Raw genomic sequence first — 24394 nt, forward strand, 5'->3', positions numbered from 1 at the left:
ATTTCTGTATCAAATTAGGAAAGGAACAAGGTTAATTTGGGTAAATAGCCTGTATCCTTTTAATGTTCTAAAGTGAAGGTAAAGTCTTTTGAATAAATGAAGTGAGCATATATTTATAATTGAAATGATAAATTAGTGTTATATTGCTTTTAAGCTTCTCATTAGCAGGATGACATTCATTCTTCTATTGACATAAATAGTTCCTAACAAAATAATACTTCTGAATTTTTTTGCAAGTTAAAAAAAATGTTTGTTTGTGCTTTGTATAAAATTATTTCTGAGAGCAACATGCTTCACTTCTGCATGTTCAATACTTAAAACTTCTGCTGAAAACCTTGTCTAGACACGTACAGATCACCTCACTAAGCCAATACAAAATCAACTTTCCCTAAATTTCTTTTGTTACTTGTTTTAACCTTTTCTTAAAGACTTCCAGGCAAGCTGGAAGACTGCAGAGTCTCCTTCTTTACTGGTAGAACCATGTTAGCCATTGTAAAACCCTTATTCCTGCAAGTTAAACTCATTGCTTGTGGTACTCGCTGCTATACAGATGGGGAGCATTGCTGTTCTTGCTTTTGACATAGTTAAATATTATCATTCTCTTCCCTTGCTGCTTTTCCTTCACCTTCTGCCCTTTGAGTTAAGCAACTGTAAATTCTTTTAATTTCTCTTGAAACAAAATCCTCAAAATTCTACTCTAGATAAGGTCATTACCTGCTATTTAGGTTATGTTCATGTTTGAAATCTCTAGGATGATGTTTATTCTTTTGGTTTGTCTTTTAAGTAGCTCGGATTCTTGAGTGTTGTATCCCTGGTGGGACAGTTTCAAAAGGAGGTGCGGTAAGCACACAGATCACTTCATGACTTGCTGGTTAGGGCACATGCATGGAGTTGGGAAATGCAGGTTGCATTTGAAGGGAAGGGAGCTGACTTTGTCTTTCACATCCTGGATTAATGCTGGCATTTATACAGAAGAAAGGTATGATTGATTGTACCTGTTGTGAGGTAGCTAGCAAGAAAGCTGTAAGTGTGACAGGCAAAAGGAGTCACCTGAAGGATTTAGGGAAAGGAACCTCTATTTTCTGGCCTACTTTCACATTTTGAAAGTAGTAGCTGGAAGAATTCTCGACTTGCCATCAATTGAACACCCATTAAGATGTACAGAAGCAAATCTGGAGGTATGTAGGGAACTTTGGTTTTATTTATTTTGGTGATTCCTTTAGAGGTTTTCTTAATTTAGGTGTTAGCTAAGCTTTGGGAGAGGTACTTTAAATATGGATATCTAAAATGTAACAAAGTCCTGTTTTTAAATTGCTTTTTTTTAAAATCTAGACAGAAATTTTGCTTTTTATCTGTAAATGAGATAAGGGAAGTGCTGGATGATTTAATAAAGGTTGATATGCTCACTTAGTCCAGTAATGGGGTCGTATGACCGCCCTTTCTACAGTTCCACTAAAGTGGTTCGTTGAATACTGGAACAATTCTTCACCCTTTGTTGCATACACTGCCATAAACTTGCCAGACATGTTTCTTTTTCAGCTGACATATCAATCTGCGCTCATGTTTGTTGTCTATTATTTTAAGTGACCACACATACTCTCCAAGGGTTTTTTGTTTATAAATCTTAATAATAATCACTATAAACATCACCGCTCTTTGTCAGAGAGCTTGTAGGAAGCTATTTTTGACATTATTGGGTTAACATATTGCAGAGCTTCTTCATTAGATCTGTGCTGTCACTGTACAGGGGAAATTAGTGATTACCAGTGGGGTGAATGTGCATCTGTTTTTTATGCAGCTTATCATTTAGGATTAAGAAATACTTCAATAAAGTTGGGGGGTTTTAGGTGTTTGGCATGCTTGACTTTGAGTTTTTAATTCTCAGATTAAACGGTTAGATTCCCTAATAGAACCAGCCATGCTGTTTTGCCACACCCATATAGATTAGATAAGAAATTTTCTCATATTTGCCTTTTGTGACTCTCCTTTTTGATATATATAAAGTGTATATATATGTACACATATATGCATACACTTTGTAAAACATACTGCAGTCTATTTGTCAAAGCTTTAGCATATAGGAAATATTTGAATCCACATCACAATATGTATGTACACACACTTACTCCTCGCATCTTAACCTAATCATCCAAAAGCTTGTGACAGTAAAGGCAGAGTCGTTTCCTTGTCTACAGCAGCATTCTTTGAAAGGGAAGATTCCCTGGTGAATTTATTATTACACAGAAGTCCCACCCCCATGAAACTGCTGTAGACACATAACAGGATTACTGCTCAAGAGTTTACTGGGATGCAAGTAAAAGTGTTCCAGTCAGTCAGAAGCAAGCATCTTTGACTAAGGTAGGAGAATGCTCTCTTTTATACACCTCATGACAAAAGAAGGAAGCATTTCTGATTTATTTTCTGTAAATAAAATTCTTTTAGATATTACAGTATCTATTCCATTTATATGAAAAAAAAGTAGTGATATTTTAAATATTCTGTATTTAAGTATAATAATACTGGCTCTGTAAAAATACCTTGTTAGGGTTAGTGTATTCTCATTCAACCAACCAGTAGCTGTAAAGATTGCTTTATTGTCTGGGGAGGAAATACAGTTTAAAAACACTTAAAAATTGTGAAGGGAGGGCTTTTGTGCTTAACAGATTAAACTACTTACAATTCTGAGAGTTGATATTTAGGATTTGTTTCTTGCTTGACATGGTTTCCTTGCATCTTGTCATTTCAAAGCAGCAAGGAAATGACAATTTTAGTATAAAAATATTTTTCTTGTGTGTTCTGTCCTGAAAAAGGATAAACATTTTGTCTCTGAATCAGCGTTTTGATAAAGTAATTCATTATACTTAGAAAGGGTTTGATACAAATCTTCTAACTTTCCTAATTAGCTAATGTGTGAAATGTATTCATGTAATTCTAGGAAAACAAATTAGCTGGATCTAATAACCTAATGGCATAGAAGTGCTCTCAAAATGTAGAGCTGCCTAATCGATGTGGTGACAAATGAAATGATCTGTGGCCTTCAAGGTTAGGAGTTAATTGAATGAACAGACAGGTTGTTTTGTTGGGTTTGTTTTTTTTTTAAACAGCTGCTCATATACTCCTAATGGAAAGCTTGATTTTATTCTTCCTTAAAGAAATTGCACATTCATTCTTAATTGAAATTCCCTGGGTTTACCCAGCAAGTTGCTTTTAGGTAGGGCAAGGGTCTTTGGCATTTATACTTTGGAGATTTAAGTTGTCAATGTGATGTATAGAGCACCTACTTGTAACTGTAAGTGACTAAGAACCATTTTAACCTGCACTTAAAATGTTCCTCAGCTCTCAGAATCTGAAAGATTCAGTAAGCGAGTCCTGGTAAATATCTCAATTTATTAAAGATATTCTGTGTTTCAGATATTGTTTGCTTTCCACATTACTGTATGAGGAAGTATAACACAGTTTAATTTTCTCTGAGAAGCAGATTTTTATCTATTTGCATAACCAGCTACATGCAGCATAAATTAGTTCATTGACAGCTAGGTATGGGATGAAAGGAGGAAGAAGGGGGGGGAGGGAAGCCAAAGGAAGAGCCTTCTTCTGTCTAAAACTTGTATTCACAAATAGTTATCCCACATACTTATAATTTTTTTTTATAGTTGGTAAACTACAATGAAAAGGAGCCTCCTCCATCTTTCTTTATCCCTCACTCTGACCAAAATGTAATGATACCTAGGTTCTTACTAGAGTCCTAGTCTGAATCTTAGTAAGTTCTCCGATCTAGTTGAAAATGTCCCTGCTCATTGCAGAGGGGTTGGACTAAATGATCTTTAGGGGTCCCTTACAACCCAAACTGTTCTATGATTCTATGTCTTCTCACTGCTCCTCCAGCAACAGCCATCCTGGAAGTCTGGATTCAGTCTTCTAAGACTGGGGAAAGGAGGAAAACAAAGATTCAGAAAAAGTGCTGTTCAGCTGCAGATGCATCAATGGAGCCATTAACTCATGTTCAAACGGGGGTCACAATCAGGACCCAGTGAAATGCAAAATTAAAACAGTGAGAGACAGCAAGGAGCTGCCTTCAGCCAGTGGTCCATTCACCTATGTTATAGCAAGCTGGCTAGAAGTTTGGTGTGAGGTAACAACATCACCCTGTGCCTTACCTTGCGGGTGGTTGATGAACTGAAGAATCAGATGATATCATGATCAGCAACAGGTGTGAAGCTGTGCCCAAATCTTGGAATACAGTTTTAATACAGAGATATCTGAATGACTCTTCAAAGTTGGGGAGGGAGGGAAGGGGGTGTCTCAGTGGCAACCATGTACCACAAAAATTACTGCTACTGGACAGCTTGGCAGCCCTAGTTTCACCCTTCAAACCTAGGATCTTTTCTGGATTGAGCTAAATACGTTGTGGTTCAGTGTGTGCAGTGGCATCTGAACATGTGCCAAATAGCCTGAGAGGCAGATTGGCTTTGCTGCTTGTGTTTTTTGGGGCCTAATTATGCTGAAAACAGTAGTTCATTCATATCACTGCACCTACTGAAAGTTTGGTATAGTATAGTGATTTCATAAAACAAAGACTTTGCTTTATCACTTAAAACTTTAAACAGGAAATAAAATGTTGATAAGGAACTAGAAACTGTTTCCCTCTCAACATCCAAGGTAATTTCAGAACATCACTAGTGGCACAGGAATTTTGAGCATGTTTTGGGGGTGTATGTGTTTTAGACACACAACTTTATTTTACTATTGTGGGTCTAGCTCTTACCTCTTGGGCTTTTGAGGAGCTGCTTATTAAATTTCAGCTACTTGATTTCAGGGAAGTACTGTGCAATGCAGCAATATGAACCATGTTGTCCACTGGTACCTGATGCTAACAAAGCTGCCCCAGAGCATATACAAACTAGTTTTTTTGTTTCTTGATTTATATAGATTTTGGCATGTTCAACACCGATAGGACTGCCTGCTAGTCTTAGCAGGCTTTATTCCACAATCATGCTTTGTCTGTTGCCAAAATAATTTTATTTTTGCTATAGCATTTGGAACTATCCCATGGATCCTATAGCTCACTTAACTGTACGCCAGTGCTTAGTATATCTGTGAACTGAGCAGGTTCCCTCCATTCTCATTCCTGTAGCTTGGAAAAAATCTTTGGGAATGGTATCTCAGAACTGTACAGTGAAATAAAGTCTGTTTCTTTGGAAATTTGACAATGAACAGTAATAAACTGTCCTTTGCTTTTCACACTTGAATGTCATTCATATCTAAAAAGTGTGAGAAGTTTCAACATTGTTTTATTTTCTTTTTTTTTTTCCCACTCTCCCCCTCTGAAACAAAGCAGAAAACACACAAGTGTCTTGCACACTTTGGACTGGAGGTGGCTTTCCAGAGCACGGCACGAAAGGAGAAAGGGGGGCGGGGTGGGGTGGGGTGGAGGGACGACAAAGGAAGAACCTTCCTCTGCCTAAAACTTGTATTCACAAATAGTTAAATAGTTATTCCACGTACTTGTAATATTTTCTTTTGTAGCTGGTAAACTACAAAGAAAAGGAGCCTCCTACATCTTTCTGTATCCCACACTCTGACCAAAGAGCAGTCTCACTGTATAGTGAAAAGAGAAGTTCCATACCTTAGAAATTTGAGGAGGTATGCGAAATACAAATGTATTGTGTGGGGAGAGAGCAAGGGAGAAATCATTCCACCCTTTCTATGCCTGGCAAGGAAAGAACATATGTTACCACTATTGTTTACTCCAGAGTGAAATGTTATCCTGCTCCTACCACACAAGTTTTTACAATGGGGTAGAGTAAGTTTGTCAGAATTGACATCTCCATGATGAAATCACCGTCAGCAATCCATTCTATTGCACTTTTAATACTAAATGATAATAATAAAAAAACCCAGAGCATACTACAGAGTGCAGTTTGGCAGTAAGAATGGAGAGGGCTGGTTTCGTTTTTCATTTTTTTGGCTTTTTTTTTTTTTTTTTTTAAATCCATGGTCTACTAAAAAGCTGCTTTAGCTATGTTGTCAAAGGGTAAAAGGACAACTAATACCAGAAATGTTGACACACTGTTGGTAATTTAATCTTCCTAAGCACCTCATCTACTTTTTCATCAGAGAAGCAGCTTTGAGCTCTTAAAATTCCTGCAGGCTGGTTTCCTCAAACAAGTCTGTGCTGACTGTGGTAAAGTTGCCACACAGGCAAGGCTGGGAGCATGGTGGAATGACATTTTTTTTCACCACTTCTGTCTCTACTGAGTTCTAGTGAAAAGTGGAAAAAAACTTTTACAGGAATACAGATTTTAATAATAATGTAGTATAACATGCGTTCAGAGCCTTGAGGGCAAGCAGTCTTCAAAGACTTATTAAGTATCTTCTTAATAACGCGCCTATATCTGCTCATACCAAGCCAGCTAGTAGCTGATGGCTAATAAGACTGTTAACATGCTGGCTTTGATAAAGGCACCTCTGAATGAATAAGGGAATTCTCATGCTGATACTTGGCCTTAAAAATGCTTACTGCAGACCACTAGAAAAAAAAAATCCCTTTGTTATGCTGAATATTCTGAGTTCAGTTTATATTTCCAAAATTACTGGACAATCCTTTCCCAGGAGTGAATCGTACAGAAATTAAGATGTATAGTAGAAAGAACCATTTTTGGAACATCTTCTTGCTCCATCTTGTTGTTTTCCACCTTATTTCTGTCCTTCACTTGATTTATCTTTAGAGAGAAAATAATGCAATTGCAAACATTAGAGCCAAAATTACTTGTTAATGCAGTGATTGGTCTGGAAATCTCCAGCCATCCAGTAGCTAATGACAAGTAGAAGTGCACAAGCTGCATTTACTGCTACTTGTTTCAGTGTTGGGCATTTTTTTTCCCATGTCTGGTTGTCTCTTAAGTGTTTGAAATGAGTGACCTTTGAAATGTAATGGCTGTTCTCATATAGGAAACCACCCCATAATACCAAAAGATTAATACCAATGTAGAAGAGCACACAGTAGTAGTATAGCATATAGCTAAAGCATACTGTGTGGAATCCTCCTCTTGGGAAAGAAAGAATTTGCAATAAAATATGTGAGATGTTCGTGTAGTTGAATATTGCATGTAGAGCCATAACAGGGAAGGTGGCAGCAGAGGAAAGAAAACAAATGGCACTTGACCAAACTTCCTCCTTCATACTTACTGTCTATACAGCAGGTAACTCCTTCCACTCTACTATCTTTGTTCTGGCATAATTTCAGATTGATTAGATTGAAGTCCTAATAATGGAGTATTTATCTTTTAAGTAAATCTTCTTGTGTGATAAAACCACTGATATGGTACCAATACATATGCATCAAGAGGCTGTACATGCTCCTTGAGGTCTAACAATTACAAAGAAAATCTGTTCTTGGCTTGCAATGGAAAGACTTAGTTTTCTATTATATATGGATGTATATTCACAAAGAAACAAATGAATGGACAAGTTTACAAGATTTCAAACTTGTTTTTTTAATAATCATCTGTAAGCCAATGAGCTACTTATATCCCAAGCTTTATGTATGGTTGTGTATTATATAGAGGTATAAATCACTGTGCTTTGTCAGATTAGAACAAATCATGATATTTAAAGCACATATAAATATACAAACATATTTAGATTTCTAGTTTGTTTTCACAATGCAAATGTTAGCATAGCAAAGTATGAAGCTAGGAATTCAGATGTCAGTGTATATGTTTCCAGAGAAAATTTCAGTATTAACTTCTGTTGTGTATATGACAATTCTGATACATGTGTTTATACAAGGTGAGACTCATTCTTTACTCTTATGAAGTGCAAAGATACCTTTGAAAAGTAATACCGTTCACGTACCACTTAAGTAAGATGTGCTTTTGAGAGGATGGTTAGACAATGTGTCACAATCTATATCAGTGCATGCCGGAGTGTGCATTAAAAGAGCATTAAGCTTGCATTTAATTGAGAGCTCTGTTGAAGTCAGAAAAAGTCACACAAGTGTAATTATGTGTATCTTGCTAGAAACTAGTATAAACTAGAGTAATATTTTTCAGCCAGGTCTCTGACAGTCTGGGTTCGTGCCTTGACTTTATACCACTGAAACAACTTGATCTCAGATATATACTGGGAGATACCAAGGGTGTCCTGCCTGATCAGAAGGACTGTTGCTCCAGAAGGGACAAAAGCCATCTTCTGGAGAGGTTCACAGACCTTCTGGCACCTGAAAGAGTAGTAGAAGCCTAGGTGTAAGTAATTGAATCTCAAGCTCCCTTGTCCAGACATTTTCAGTAAACAGACATACTTGCCAGCATAGCCACTTTGTTCATAAATCTAGTCTGAGGTGGATCTATGCCTCAATCTTGCTTTCCTATTTTAATTTGGGCTTTTAAAAAGGAAGACTCCACAAATACCACTAATAAACGTGACTTACACACTCATCATTCCGTCTATAATAGCTGTTAACAGCAGAACAGCCCTGAATGCTATAGAGGATATAGCTGTGTCTAAGATTAAGATTTGGTGGTTTGAAGCTACTAAATATAATGCTATAATATGCTGGATTTCTTGCAGTTGCCAGTCCTGTTATTTATGAGTTCTATCAAATATACAAGTTTGATAGAGCTGTAGCGCAGTATAGTCTTATTCCTGACAATTCCTTATGTTGACATTTCCTTACTCAAGTCTTCCCTCAAAGTTTTTCTGCTAACTCACGTTGGTTCTGGACTTTGATCAGCCTGAGCAGCAGATCTTTCGGATAGGTTGCGGTCAAATGTGAGGAAATGCCTATTTCTCACCTTAGCTAGGAAATGCTCTGGGCAGACTGTCACCTCTTGCTGTTTCTACTTCCCCTGTCTCTCTTGCTGCATGGGATTTGAGTGCTCTACCCAGATTCTCACTCACAGGTCAGAGAGGAACTCAGATTTAATAGCTGTTTGTAAACTGGGCTACTAATTAGCATTGAACTACACTCCTGTAGTGCCTTGGGCTGAGAAAGACATATGGCTATCAACTTCTTCAAAAAATAAATTAATAAAAATAAAAAAATCTGCCAGTCAAAAGCCCATTCCAGCCTTTGTGAGCAGGAGGGCAGCTATATTGTTCTTGAACTAGGACATGTAGAGCATGCGCGTTGATCAAGATACTGTAAAACAAAATATTTGGGAGACATTCCTATAGTTATTTTCTTAAATGTTATCTTATTCTGACAATCTGAGTTGTCTTTGTCAAGGATGGGAAAAGGATTGTGAAGAGAGTGAGGAGAGTAAGAAGAATTATTTTGATTCTTGAAATAAATAAGGAAGAAAAATAACATACCATAAAGGTACTGGCTACATCTTTTCTTTCTTTTCTTTTTTTATTTCCCCTTGATATCAAGACAGAGATCTGTTACTTTGACATGAAAGAGAAGCATTTTCTTTCTTTCTTTCTCAAGCCAAGAGTCATCAAGTAAACCTCTGTCAGGTGAATTTAATGTTTGCAGAAAAGCAGTTCCTGTAAGAAGCATCCAATTAGCCTACTTATGTCACTTAGTACTCTGTGCTTTAGTTTCTCTGACTATAGATTAGTTTCTGTGCTCTAATTCCTGCCATTAATATTCACCTGCCATAAGCTTTCTTTGCTGCACATTATTTATCAAGTTTAAGAAGTGTTATAGCAAGTTTTAATTATGAAAATGAATGTGGTTTAAAAGTTATCTATTTATTTGAGTACTCAACTAAAAGTGAACAGGATTACCACTGGGTTTATTGCATCAAGTATCCATTATATATCAAGTTAAGAGCAAGCTAGCTGTGTGAATGTGTGAAAGTAGTTCTTCAGAAGAATAATTTGAATAAATATTTATTCATAATTAGATGACTTATATGGCTATTCATATGAATACATGCATACAAGTAGGGACAGAAAAATATGTAACCTGCAGGTATCTGGGTAGAACACTAGATCTTATGTTAACGATCTGGAGAAAGAGATATTCAAACAATTCATTCAGGATGAGCTTTCAAAGCTGTGTTTAAGGTATAACTGGTGATTGTATAAAGTTCTCCTTAAAGAATAGCCTAAGGATTAGAGCACTAAAATAAGGAATCAAATACTTATGTTATGTTCTGTTCTCTGTCTCGTTTCAGGCAGAAGAATGTTACATACCTACAACAGTTCTAGCTCTTAGTACCCCTCAGTACTTACATTTTTTTCATGAGTTACATGGCTGTTCATTCCATTGATCAGGGACACTACTGAAGGTTTAATCTCAACCTGTAAGTTCTTAGTGTTCAGATCTCCATCAAAAAAGAAGGTCTCTGAGGTGAAGGTACTGTGGGAAGTTGGATGCACAGTAGCTCTAATTTTAATATATTTTCTTTGACTGAAAAATATTTTTGTATTCAGAATATTTGGCATTTGGGATTTGAGGAAAAATAGATGGTTTGGAGAAAGTGAATAAGTTTTCTGGTAATTAGTTAGACTTTAAACTCGTATAGGAATATTTTAGAGCTGATGTAATGCATGAGTTGAGGGAATTGTCATAGACTTATCCACACTTGTGGTTTAGGAACACATGTAATGTTGACTTTGTAAAGCCAGTTGGTTTCTGTGAGTCACTTTTAAGGCACTTCATACTCATATGAAAGTGAATTTGAATTTTATTGATTGATTTCTCTGCTTTCTTTAGCAAATAAGTTATTTACTGTAACAGATGATATAATATGTAGGCCCAAAACATCTCAGTTTGAAATTATAAAATTAGAAAGGTTGGGTTTCTATGTATTTGATAGTCATATACCCTCCAAATTGAGTAAGACTAATGATGATATACAGTCACATCTTTAAACCAATCAAGGAATTAAAAGGTCCATGTTATTTTATTTACAAAGATGCAAGTATATTTTGTGCAGAAGCCCATTTTATTCTACTTCTGCCATGAAACACCTGCTTTAAAGGTATGTGAAGCTTCTCTAAATACAGTATTTAATGTTTCAGCTGTTCAAAATCCAAAGCTTTTAAAAGATTTAGATATATAATCGTGGAGCACAAATGAAAGCAAAATGGTGATTCTTGGAAATGAAAGGCTTCGTGCTTCTCCTGTGTCCTGCAGTACACCCTGTGAATTATTCACTTTCCAATCATTAACCTATGATTTTTTTTTTTTTTTGTAAAATATATCCTCCTACTATGTTTTTATTTGTTTTAAACTAAAACAGCAATAACACACTTTGTTTTCCCTGCAACACTGCCATAACTAATGCTAATACTGCAATCAAAATGGGAGGAGGGTCTCTGTGCCTGGACTGGACTCTGTGAGTGAGTCCTACTGTCTGAACCTACTTTATTTCTGAGGTACAGCTATAATTCTTCCCATAGCCTCCAAACCTATCACAGGAGGTAACTGTGACGTATACAGGGGGTATAAGGGACCAAGTATCTTTTCTCTTTTCAGCTCAATAAGACCTCATACAGCAAGATGTTTCCATCTCTGTTCAGAAATGGCAGCCTCAAAATTCTGAAATTCTAAACTTGTTTTCTCCATGGGACATCTAAATAACCCTGTAACCCCAATGGCGGGGAGGGCTTGTCTGTCTCAGCGCTGGAGAGAAAATCCTTTGCTTTTCAAAAGATTTCACCCTCGTGCAATATTCAACACAGTTCTGAATGCAGAAGGGTTAAGCAGAAAGCCTGGGAAGATGGTAAGTGTTGGTTTTAATGCTGTTTCCAATTAGGTTTGATAAAGAAAAGTATACAAGAGCAACAGTCAAGGGCAATAGGGAGCTGCTTTAGAAGAAAGAACAGATGGTGAAGACAGATTTATGCTTCAGGTGATTGGTATAATAAGCTAGAGGAAATAATGCAGGAGAAAGCAAAACATTTTAAACAATGTTCCGTGCATATTTTTGCTGCACAGGCTACATTATTCTGTGGAACATCTGACATGCTGCAGTTCTGAATGTACCTACAGCTGCCCTGGGAGAGAAGCTATGGCTGACTTGAGTCACTTAAGCATTATCACATGTTGTATACCAAAATAAGGAATGCATTTCTTACCCTGTTAGTGTTTTTCTATTTGTATGGACAACTTGAGACCATTCTTGAAAAGTCAAGGAAATATTTTTTTAAGATATTTTGCATCTTTTATTACTAATTTCTCTCCTCCTAAGGTCCCCCAAAAAGCATGGAACCAATTATACCAAAAGAATTTTAAATTTATTTCCCAAAGCTGATAAGAATTGTTTACCTGGTTGAGAGCCTACTTCTCCCTGCCCTTGGATTTGAGGATTCCTACCTTCTGTTCCTGGTGTGCTGAAATGTGTTCCTACCATCTACCCTCTGCTATGCTAAAAGCCATCTAATAGAGTAAGTTTGGGGGACAGTGGAGATAATCTAATTAGCAATGAGCTAAAGGATGTGGGTTGGACATTGATCACACTGTTGTCTTTTGACAATGTGCTTAAGGTTGTGTCCTCAGGACATGTCCTCTGTATTAAGTGTTCAGCATCATCTGAGCAATCTTGTGCTGCTTTGTCCTGTTGCAGGACTAAGGCTCTGGTGTTGCTGCACCTTGGGATATATTGTAAAAGGTAGTCAGACCTGACTGCAGCTTCCAGCCTTTGTAGTCACACTGAAACTCACACGGTTCCTCTCTCACCATCCTATTACTTGTCTCTTTTGTGAAAGCCTACACACCATTTTCAATGGGATAAAGAAATAATATGTGTTTGGTGACTGTAAATACATTGTTTGAGAAGATGTATTTGACGGCTCACTGGTCTCTGGCATCAGCTCTGCAAACTAAAGTCCTGCTAGGGAATTCCACTTCAGTTTTGGCAGTATTGTGGGCAATTAGTCTACCATTGGAGAAGAAACCAATAATATAGACCACTTACTTTGGGCAGATTTTTTTTTTAAATACTTTACAGTCCTTTTTTCTGAGCTTGTGAAACAAACGGATGGGTAGAATGTTGCCGTGACACATTGCTGAGGTTGCCAGCAGCAGCTGCAGAAATTCAGGGTAACAAAATATACTTTGCTGAAGATCTGCATGGAGCTTACCTCAGAATTGCAGAGCAATGTGAAATTTTCCCAAGCAATTCAGAAGGATGCATCTCTCAGTGTATGGAGGGTCACTCAATTTGATGGCAAACCATGTTAAAACTCTTAGTGTAGACATCTCTTGAGACAGTAGATATGTGAATTTTAAGACAGTACTGCCACCATGTGACTTATCAGTCCTCAATCCAGTTTTAGTAACCTGTGCTAATTTTAACAGAGGAAAGAGAAAAAGATGTTAAAACACAAATAGTACTGTGACTGCTCCTTGTTTAGGATGGCAACAGGCAGTCTTCCAGGATAACGTACTAAAGAAAAGTGAGGAATTTATTTGCTACTTCCCATCAGCGGGCAGATGCTTAGCCACTTCCTGTAAAGCAGGGCTTTAGCATGTGGAAGACAAGTGCCATAACCCTGAACATCCCTCCTTCCTCCTCCTTCCCTGAGTTTTTATTTCTGAGCATGGTATCATATGGTATGGGATATCCCTTTGGCCAGTTTGAGTCAGCTGTCCCCTCCCAACTTCTTGCAACCCCCCAGAATACTCACTGAAGGGGGCAGAGTGGGGGAGAAAACCTCAATGTTGTGCAAGCACTGCTTAGCAACAGCAAAAACGTTGGCGTGTTATCAACACAGTTTTAGTTACAAATTCCAAACACAGCATCATATGGGATGTTATGAAGAACCTTAACTCCATCCCAGTAAGATGCAGTAGAGAGGTTTTATTTGGGGTTTCGTCTTTTCTTGTTTTTTTTCCTCTCTCTTTTTCACTTTGAGAATACAAGTAGTTGGGATACCACGGAGTAATGCTGTTTAGCAGAAGGGCTCACAGAAGCTAGTGGGTTTCCTAATGTCAAAGAGACAGGGAGTTCTCTGCCTTTTTATATGCAGGAGGCAGTAGCGGATATGATGGATGGCTACCCCTTGATAGGGCAATTCTCGAACATTTGGCTATGTGAAGCTTCTGTACTACACCAAATAAAGATATAAACCATGCCAGAGAGTGAACTACTTAGGTCTGCATTCTACGTAAGGCAAGAAAATAACCACCATGAATTACTCTGTTTAACAATTTTCTCTTCATCCTTAGGATGTCACATAGCTATTTCCCAGTGGTACAAGAGACTAAAAGCAACACGTTGCTTTCCCTGTGCTATTTGATCTTTGTAGTAAATTATGTACATAACCCCTAGAAGGCTGAGTTCTGACTGTCTCTTGTGGGTTATCATTATAGCGCGGATCACTTTGTTTGCAAGTCCTGATAGCTTCTTAGCAAGAATTTTAAGGAAGGGAGAACAGGAACTGGATTTTGAACACTCTTAGGCAAACTCAGGTTAAAAGAATATCTGTTGCTCAACATGACTTGAAGACAGAAGTCTTCAAAAAGTTGATGACAAGATACTTGAAAATTTAAGACACAAGGAAGGCTGATTAGAGTTTAATGAACTACCAGTTTTCTAGGTCCCGCTGGTGTTCTCTAGGGAGGGCATCATACTCTATTTTGGAATAATTTAAAGAAAACTTCCTCTCATAACATGGCCATGATACTTCATGTATCTACACGTTTGAATTTATACCCATATTGACATGTGTGAAGTTACAACAATAAAATCGGAGAGCAATCAGTAAACTGCATTATTTGGGCCATTTGGAGTTCAGTGCAATCAGACCTTACTGTTGTAAGCAGGTTTCTTAAAGAGAGTTTTATTAGTAACGTAATGCAAATTCTATTCTTGTGGAGAGTGTCTTACAGCTGAAATGTTGCAATTAAAATTTGTAAGAAAATAATATTTAGAGAGATTCTATGCCATGCCTTTCATGTACTGTAAGACATTAATCCCCAACCCCACTTCATAAAATTGGTTTGTGCTCTGCTCAAAGAGGATCTTGTCATTTTAAGCTTGAGTAGTTGCAGCAAAAAGATAGTGCCAACAGTGATCTGCTTGACGATAAAGAGAAAAGGAAGTAGGATGTATAACGTGGTAGTAAATTATTACTGTGAAGCCAGTCAGTTTAAGAAAGTAGGAGCACAGCAGTAAGTTGCTGTAGAAGGAATGACAGGAAAACAAGGACAGATGAAAGCACTTTATGAAGCTATTGCTTAGTTTCAGGCAGAGAATTTCTTAGTGTGCACAAGGAGAACATGATTCTATATAAATCCTACAATCTAGCTACTTCTTTTACCACTTTTACAATGTGGAAACTGCTGTGGTTGTTCTCAGAGTATAATCTGGAAAAATAAATGAGAGGTATTCATTTAGCAGAAGATCACTTACTTATAATAAAGTCTATTAAATCAAAAGATAAATAGCTACCAACTGACACATCCAGGGAAGTGGATAGTCATGTCCACTTTGGGCTCTATGGTATAGCCTCTTGCATAGCAGGGAAGTCTTGGCCCTTAGTCAATTTTTCCTTTTCAGAGTCAGCAGAAGCTGTCTTCATCTTTTCTTCCTTTGCCTAAATTGGTCATATCCGCCCAAACCCCAACCTGCAGTATGTCTTGCAGCAACCTCTTCTTAATGTGGGTGGCTTGTGTGAACATTTTTTAAGGCTAGATTCTCATCCTTGTTCAAATCATTGCTTTTGATTTGGCACTAAATTATATCCTGGTAATGACACCACCCTTTTAGCAGTTCTCTCAAATCTATTGTTGTTCTGTTTCATTTCGGGAGCTTACTGAATCTGACTGTTCTTAGACTGTGTGGAAATGTATCTGCAGTTAGGGTTACAAAGTCTAGCTACCGAGTAACGTGAAGCCTAATGTTTGCTTTTAGAGCAGGTACCTCTCATAGTGTAGTCTTGGCTGTAGACCAATAGGTAAAGAGGCGGTAGCGTCCAATTATTATGATTCCCAAAGAACAGACACTACACTGGTACATAGATTAATCCACTTTATAGAAATATAAAGAACCATTGGATGATAGCTGCAGGATGCACAAACATCAGTACCTACCAATTTCATATGTTGTGAGCTTCCTTCACTTTCAGACACAGAATAGACTGGTTAACCGATATTAAAACTGTGCTATTTGAACTGATAGTAATCTGGGTTGCACACACATGACTATTTATGTCTTGAAGTAAGTTTAAAGTAACTAAAATGCATATACTTTTTTTTTTTTTTTCCTGTGTGATTTCATATGTGCTTGTTGGATGTAGTGGCAGAGCAGCTGAAGTGTTACGCAGTAGACACAGTGAATCAGTTTGAGCTTTCTACTGATCTCAAGATAACTTATCTTCAAATACCAACTGCACTGTTGAGTGTGACATGTCATACTGATAAGCAATCTAAGTTCGGGATGGTTCTTTAATATTTTGTTATTTTGGGTTTTTTAACTATATGTATTGTAGATGTTTCCCTTTCTATTCCTGGATTCCACAATGATGCTTTACAATACCTAAATAATTTTTGAATAGTCCCCTCATGTTATGCTTTCTTAGCTAGTATTTTTAGAACTTTACATTATTCATGCATTTGTCAGATAACAAAGATACCTTCTTAGCTCTTTCTCTTAATGTTTCCAGTCTTCTTTGCAACTTTTGTTGTTTTTTTTCTTCTGAATTCCCTTTAATTTGCTGACAATCTTGTGACAACAATACACTGAAATAGTTCTGCTCTCCACTATTTTGGCTGTATGACTTTGAGAAGAAAGGTTATCAAAAGTAAGCTATGCAGGAACATGATTAAAATCCAATGGGTTGGTTTGGGTTTTTTTGGTGGTTTCTACTTTTTACATACTGACCACATGGGACTCTGACCAGTCAGACTGAAGTCTATTTGAAGCATCTAGAAAGTCGCTGTATCTTAGTCATACTGACTGGCCACCCACAAATCCTAAACAAATTCTTTAATCTTCATCCATCGTTTTTATTGTCTTGGGTCCAACAAATGGAATGATCTGGATGTTGGTCACAGATGTACGTGCTACTTCACAGCGAGTGCGGGCACTGCACACATGTTACTTGTGCATGAGCTTTTTGGACTTCCATAGTCCAAATGGGGAGGGGGAGATAGATATATATATAGATATACATATGTGTGTGTGTGTGTATATATATATATACGTATGTGTAAGTTCACTTGTAAATCAGCCCATCATCCAGTGTTTTTTTGATGATGGGCTGTTGAAAGATTTACTGAAGTATTTATATTTAGGTATGTTTAAATTTTTGTGGGCATACAGACAAATATTTGCTATAGCTCTATGTCACCTTTCACATACTATAGTATATTAAACCACAAAACCACACTGGCATAGTTAAAGGATGGATATTTTACATTATGCTCTTCTTGGAATAGGTGTGTTTGGGGAGGGATGGGGGTGTGGTTCGGGGGGGGGGGGGGTGGTGTATGTTTTGGTTTTGTTTTTTTTTCCTGCAACTCTGCATGTCTGATAGTAATGACTTTTCATCATTAAAATCCTATCACTGGTTGCACAACACAACTCAGATGTTCAATCACAATGGACAAAATTACAAAATGGCGTCCTAATGTTATGGTGGCTCTGAAGGTGTTAATGCATGAAAACATTTTCTCATTCAACATAGGAGCTTAATGCAAATAAAATAAAATACATCGTTCTGTGCTTATTTTCAAAAATATTGGATGTTAATATTATTCATATTGAATTCTTCTGAACAATCTAAAAAAATAGCAGGATACAGTACCAGTATCCTACATTACTGGTACTCAGTACTAATTTGTTCCAATCTTAGTAATCTATTTGAAGTTGCCCCAGAGTTAGGAAACAAGGATGGAACAAAGTATTTCTTTATTACATTGTTATTGCTTTGAAATTTGTGTCTTTGGCAGCCATCTCTTGAGTCAAGTGTCATTGAACAGCAGAGAAATGCAAGAGAGTAGACAAACTTATTTAGTAAAAAAGACCTTTTTTAGCCTGCAGTCTTTCCAGAAAAATCCTTGCTTTCATCTCAGGAACAAACACTGCTAGCAACAGTTCACTCAGTTTTGCTTTTGCATCATTTACAACTTTCATTCTTGTGACAGTTTTTGTCATTTCTGCTGCTTTCTTCTGGCATCCTCACCCTCATCAAATAATTTCCTTGTCAAACTCTCATGCCCCCTTAAAATGCGGCAGTGTCTATTGATACTGTTCCAAGCGTTGGCTTGGGATCAGCGTCACAGACTCCTGCTGTCACAGGTCTTAGTCAGCAAAACTTACTTCCTTTGCCAGGAAACTCATTGAATATTAAAATCTAACTCAGGAGGGAGAAATACAGAACTTTATTCCTTATATTGTGTCTATTTGCTATATATACTGCTTTTGTGTAATAAAAAACATAGGCCATGGAGGTAAGTTTGTAAAGACACATAAACCTGGACTTAATTTGGCTATGCATGCCCTTTTATATTTCCACTAATAATAATTTATATCCCTGAGTGGCACAGGAACACACTGCCCACAGACAATTTCGGTTAAATAAGGAAAATGCATCAAACTTCTTCAATGTCATTAAACTTTATAATAGGAAAATATTTCATGAGATTATTTTGTTAGGACTAAATAATTGCTAATAGCATAGGAGGCTACAGACTTATTGTTCTTACCTCTCTAAAAGCTCCAACAATACAAGAAACTATGAAGCTAGTCATGACATGGAATATTGTGCTATCACTGAACTCTGTAGATCTTGTTTATCTCCCAGACTGGTAATAGTATCTTACTCTAACTTACATTCTGGCCCTTGTATTTTGAACGGTACTGAAGGCCTTGTGTAAATGTTATGAAAGTGTATTTTAAGGTATGAGACATGCAAGCTCCGTGTTAAAGTGTGTAGTATGTATTACACTTCTATTGTTGCTTTGTATTCTTTTGACTAAACACCTTTTGAAAATTCTGTAGTTTCATTCATATTGAATGGTACCCAGTCACATCATCTTTACTGCATATAAGTGCCAAATTGGCAAATGATTACTAGAAAATTTCATATGCCTCACTGCCAATGTATGACTGATGTCACTGAATCACTCTAAATCAAAGCATACTTTGTCATGCACAAGAGATCCTATAAGAAGGATATTCATGAAAGGATATTCATGAAAGGATATTCATGAATTAATTGTGTAAAGGAATTTTTTTTTTTTTTTTAATAATAGCAGGTAGGAGGTGCTAAGGGGGTATGCATTACCATGTGGTAGTCATGCTCCTGATGAGAAACCTCGTGATCCTCTGCACAGCTCCTACTTACGTACTTTTTTGCACATTAACAGTAATTTCTTCAGTAAAACTGAGCCAGCTGTACTATGTCAAACTAGGCCTTGAATCACAGCTGAAAGCCTAGGCCCAAGCTGACACTTCATATGACTAATCAAAAAAAAAGCAAACAAACAAACAAACCCCCCAAAAAAACCCCCAACCAACCACAAACAACACAACAACAACAACAACAACAAAAAAGCTGGGAATCTGAATTTATTATTGAGTATAATCCAACATAGCTCAACATACTCTATGAACACCTGTTAAATTTGTTGGGCAGTTAAAGCACACAGCCTTTAGGATGTGTGAATTTTGCACATTGTATACCAATATGCATTTTGGAGCTTGGAATAAATCAGTAATTCCAAAGAATGCCTGTATTGTATTGGTATAAAGTTATGGTGAGGTGAAGTGGGTCTGGTATTTTGCCACTAATTACGGTCTGACCTGTTTTAGACTTTGCTTCTCCACTCTTTCCTCCACCTAAGTTTGCAGAATAAAGTGAACGGTAGAAAATAATGACTAGAAGAAACTATAATCTCAGATATCTGATAGGTGATTGACCCCGTGCCCTGTACTCTACAATGTGTTTCATTCAAACTTGGAAAGTCTGCAAAAACCAAAGCTTCTGTCCCTGCCCCTTCATTGCTAATTAATCCTGAAGATTTGAGAAGCTTCCTTACTGTTCCTATATAGTTCCTTTGTTCTGTTGAATCTTTACGCTGACTCATCTTCTCACTTTCAGTCAGGCTGCAAAAGTCAAGTCGCTGATGGAGAATAAATCTATTTGGGACTCATGTGGCCTGTGTATGCAGGTGGGACAACAAGAAGAGATAACCTGCAGAGAGTCCTTTAACAACTTGCTGTGACCCATCTGATGTGTAGCAGAGCTTAAAGGGTTCTTTGAACTGGATAAAGGAAGCAAGTTGAGAAGTATTTCATTAATAAACTAATTATTTGAAGAGGCAGAGATTAAATCTTCTGAATTGTGAATAGTGATACATGGAATCTACACCAAAAAAAAAAAAAAAAAAGAAATCAAGATGGGAAAGAAACCTTTCAGGATAGGAGCTCTTCCAAAAAACTACCATTTTTCAAACAAAAGTATTGGGAGTTAATTTAGTTCATTGTATATGTCAGGATGAATGTCTAAATCTTGCAGAAGTTTCGCATTATAAATAGGCTTTATACGTGCTGAATTCGACTTTGAATTCTGCTGGAAAGGGAAAATACTACTGCAGTGTGAGCAAAAACTCATGAGCTGAGAAACTGTTTGGACTTGAACACTGAGCTTGTAACAAATCAGTTGTTCTCAGTATTTTTCATCCTGCAGACCAGCTCATTTTTCTAGTTGCCTCAGACCACATATGATATATGATTGCTTCCATCTGTTTATGAGATTAAATTTCTGAACTGTAAGTAAGTGTGGAAGGAGAAATTCAATTATGCATGTTACTAACTGAATAGATCTACTTAACAGAGAAAAATGATTTTGTAACTTTTATTTTCTTGAGTTGTAGTCACTGTAAATCACTTACTGCATTAATTATACTGTGACATAAATCAATTACAGTATAAAACTGCATTCCTCTTTCTAGATTTTAATAATATCTGTCGTGTCCTCAGAAAGGACAATGGAATTACACCTGTCTGAGGAGAGTCAACCAGGCATCACAGTCCTTGAAGACAGCTGCTAAGCTGACTCTTGAGAGGGTTTCGCTCTTACTGAGGAATGTAGCTTAAAGTCCTGAGAGTCACAAATCTTAGGATTTGTGTTACTTGGAATTTACTTATGCCCAAAATAAAAGTGTTACAGATTTGTCAGTTTTCTTGGAACCTAAAAATATAAAACCCACCACACTTATTCCAACGATTTAAGGAGTTGAACTTTTGCTTATAAAATTTTAGTCAGTGACAAAGGGCAATGTAAAACATTAAATATAGGCTGCATTTAATAACAAGGCTGTTGCTGAGATGCTGCAAAATTTCAAATGGTATAGTTCTAGTTTAGTTGGAGTGGACCTTATTTTTGAGTCCCTATATCTTCAGAAGGAACTTGGCTGACTTTCCTTCATATGCCATTCTTAAGTACTTTTTCTAGTTGCTTTCTAGTTGCTCTCCATTAGGAACCTTGCTTCAGCAGCAGAGCTCTGTGTCAAACCTGGCTATAATGATTGGCAGATCTTCCCTTCAATCCTTTGGAATTAGGATTTTCTTTCTTTGTTCCTTGAAGTTCAGCTAGGAAGCATGGGAATATAGGAAGTATACCCAAGAAGGTAGTGCTGACTGAAGTGTACAGTTCCTTATCATCACCCTTTCAGGTTGATAAAATGCATTGCACTTGCAAGACCGATTATTTTATAAATCACATTAAGAATTATATCAATTGTATACAAACATGTATTTAGCATTTCTAGCTCATCACAATGACTCCAGTTAATTCATTCGCACAGACAATATATTCTGCATTTTTCTATTTTCCTCTCTTTTCCTTTTTCTTCTTCCTTTCTTCAAGTTCGACAGTTTTGTGGCATAACACACAACTAGCACACTGATGAAGAATTTCTCTTCATGGGTTTTTCTCAAACTATTCTAATCACAAGGGTCACTGTATATCAAGAACAACTTCTTTCCGAAAGACCAAGTTTTGGGAGGAGGTTAGTAGTAACTGTATGTTCTTTCTAATATCAAGATGGGAAAAGGATTTAGAAAATCCCTTTGATCTTTGTAAATTATACCTAATGGACTCTGTGGGTTACCTACATATGCAAAACTCTTCAGTGTTTCCATGCATGCTGTGCTTTGAATCTCTCTTAGATTAGCATAACAACTTTGCACCACTGCTGCTAAGTGCTTTAGTTTTGCTTTTAGGTATCTTCCAGATAATTTTATCAGACAGTGCTGAATCACTGCTTACTATATCAAATGGTAAGGAAGGAAAAGAAATAACAGCTCTCCTTAACACACAAAGGAAACTGAGTCACTGATAATTTAGCGTAATACTTCCTTTAAAACCATGCTGAATAAGTATAGAAAGGGTGAGTTCACTGAAAATAGGGTGCCTGTCAGTCTAACCAAGACAAATAATTCAATGTTTGGTATCGGTTAGACAGATAAAAGTTCGTGTCTAGTGTACAAACACTACCCTTTTCTAATGCAAGATTTGATTTATTAAAGACAACGGCAACAACAAAACAAAAGCATTGTGGAATTCAGTGGATATGAAAGCATTTGATATACCTTACCTCGATATATATTTGTATGTGTATGTGACTAAATGTAAATAAACAACTTGCAATAAAATCTTCATGCAAAAACATACAATACATGCCTTTGCCAAATTTATAATTTTGAGCAAATAGAAATTTTGTTTGAAAAATTTGTATTATGTCCAGAAAACATTCCAGATGCCTGCATGCCTCTCAGAAAAACCGTTTGTAATCTCTCCTTTCTCTAGTTTGTAAACTAATTTTAAAATTTAGTACAGGGTGAAGGGCATGGAAGTTGGGCTCCTATCAAACACTGATAATCCTGCTTTATTCTTCATTAACTACCCAGATGACAAAAAAGCTGTTATCTAAAATTCTCCTTTTGGTTAACCTCTTGCATATCTCATTTCCTTTAAACTTCAGTTTGTCACAGGAGGTAGGGCAAAAACTGTTCCTTTCCTTTACTTTGAATATGTCATTAGCTGAATCTTCAGGTCTGAATCAGACCAGTGTTAGGTGACCACAACTCCTGCTGAAGTCCTCAGATCTTAACACAGTATAAACTATTTTTTTCCTTCCTTTCCATTTTACCAATTTCTAGCTTCCTTTAAAACAAACATATAACTTGTATCTTTTTCCGTTATGTGTTACTACTCTTTGATCTTCCCCCAAAATATGTGCTGTGTATAATTTGTCACCATTTCTCAGGTATGTTTTCATTATCTTCTCCTCCCAAGTCACTTGATAAAATATCCTTTTTTTAATTATTATTTTTTTCCCCACTTCCATACTATGATGTATTTTCCTTTTCTAGTCTCCTTGTTCCTTTGTCCTTTAGAGAAATCCAATTAGTAAATCAGGTAACAATAAGCAGTATCAAATAAAATAGGATTTTGCAAGTAATGCTGAGTTGCATTGTGTGCCAATGTTCATTTCATTCTGAATCTGGATTGTTTTATTGCTATAAATTTCTGTTCAAAAGATCAAATTCCACTGTTATCCAATTAGCTCAGCAGGGAGGTTCCTTACAACTTAAACATTTATGTTTATATAGAAACACTAATTGGAGTTGCTCTTTATAAGTGATGTAGTATGGGAATAAAACAGTGTTTTTCTTTTTATCTTAAGTTTCTATTGCCTTCAAATCTTTGAATAGTCTCACTCCCATAATCAGAAACAATTGGACACAATGCTATTATTTACTCTCATATACTTTATTTATTTTGCCCTTGCACATTGGTATTGGTCCTCTCTGAGGAACAATCATTGTTTCTCAAACATTGCATAAACTCAAAGCGTACTGTTGTGCTATCCTGGTTTTGCTAAAGTTAAACATATGGTCCTGAAAAAAGCTGTGAAAACAGCCTTTATCATTGTCAGTTTTGCCATTTCTAGAGGGACTAACAGCTGGGAAGCTCTGAACAATCATGGTAGTCAGACTAAGAAAAGTAGGAAATCTGAGAGAGGGGAAAAAAATGTCTTACTAAGCTAAATTTAGAGAAATGTACTCTATTTTAAAATACCATGCAAGAACCAAATATTGCCAATGAAAATATCAAGAATGGAAAGAGGAAGAAAGCATCAGCAAGGGATGAATAGAATATTTATTCTGCAAAAAGGGAATCGGAAACCTTTCAAGATGAAAGCTGTACGTGATCTTATTTTCTATTCAAAATCAGCAATGCATTTTTAGTGAAAAAAAATCATAATGGTAGTTAAAATGTATTCAAAAATTGCACCTTTAAGGACAAATTCGCAAATCACCCCAATGTCTAATCAAGATCAATAAAGGCTAAGCTCTCTGTTATCCCCAACAAAATCAACAAAACTTCACTTGAGACAGTTTGTTTCAGAAACTTCCATACTGAGGGTTTTTTTTTCCAGGCTCCTAATATGTCTACAATAGCAGGTTAGGGCAAATCA

The sequence above is a fragment of the Leptosomus discolor genome, chromosome 4, assembly GCF_034619465.1.
Source record: "Leptosomus discolor isolate bLepDis1 chromosome 4, bLepDis1.hap2, whole genome shotgun sequence".
NCBI classification, from domain to species: domain Eukaryota; kingdom Metazoa; phylum Chordata; class Aves; order Leptosomiformes; family Leptosomidae; genus Leptosomus; species Leptosomus discolor.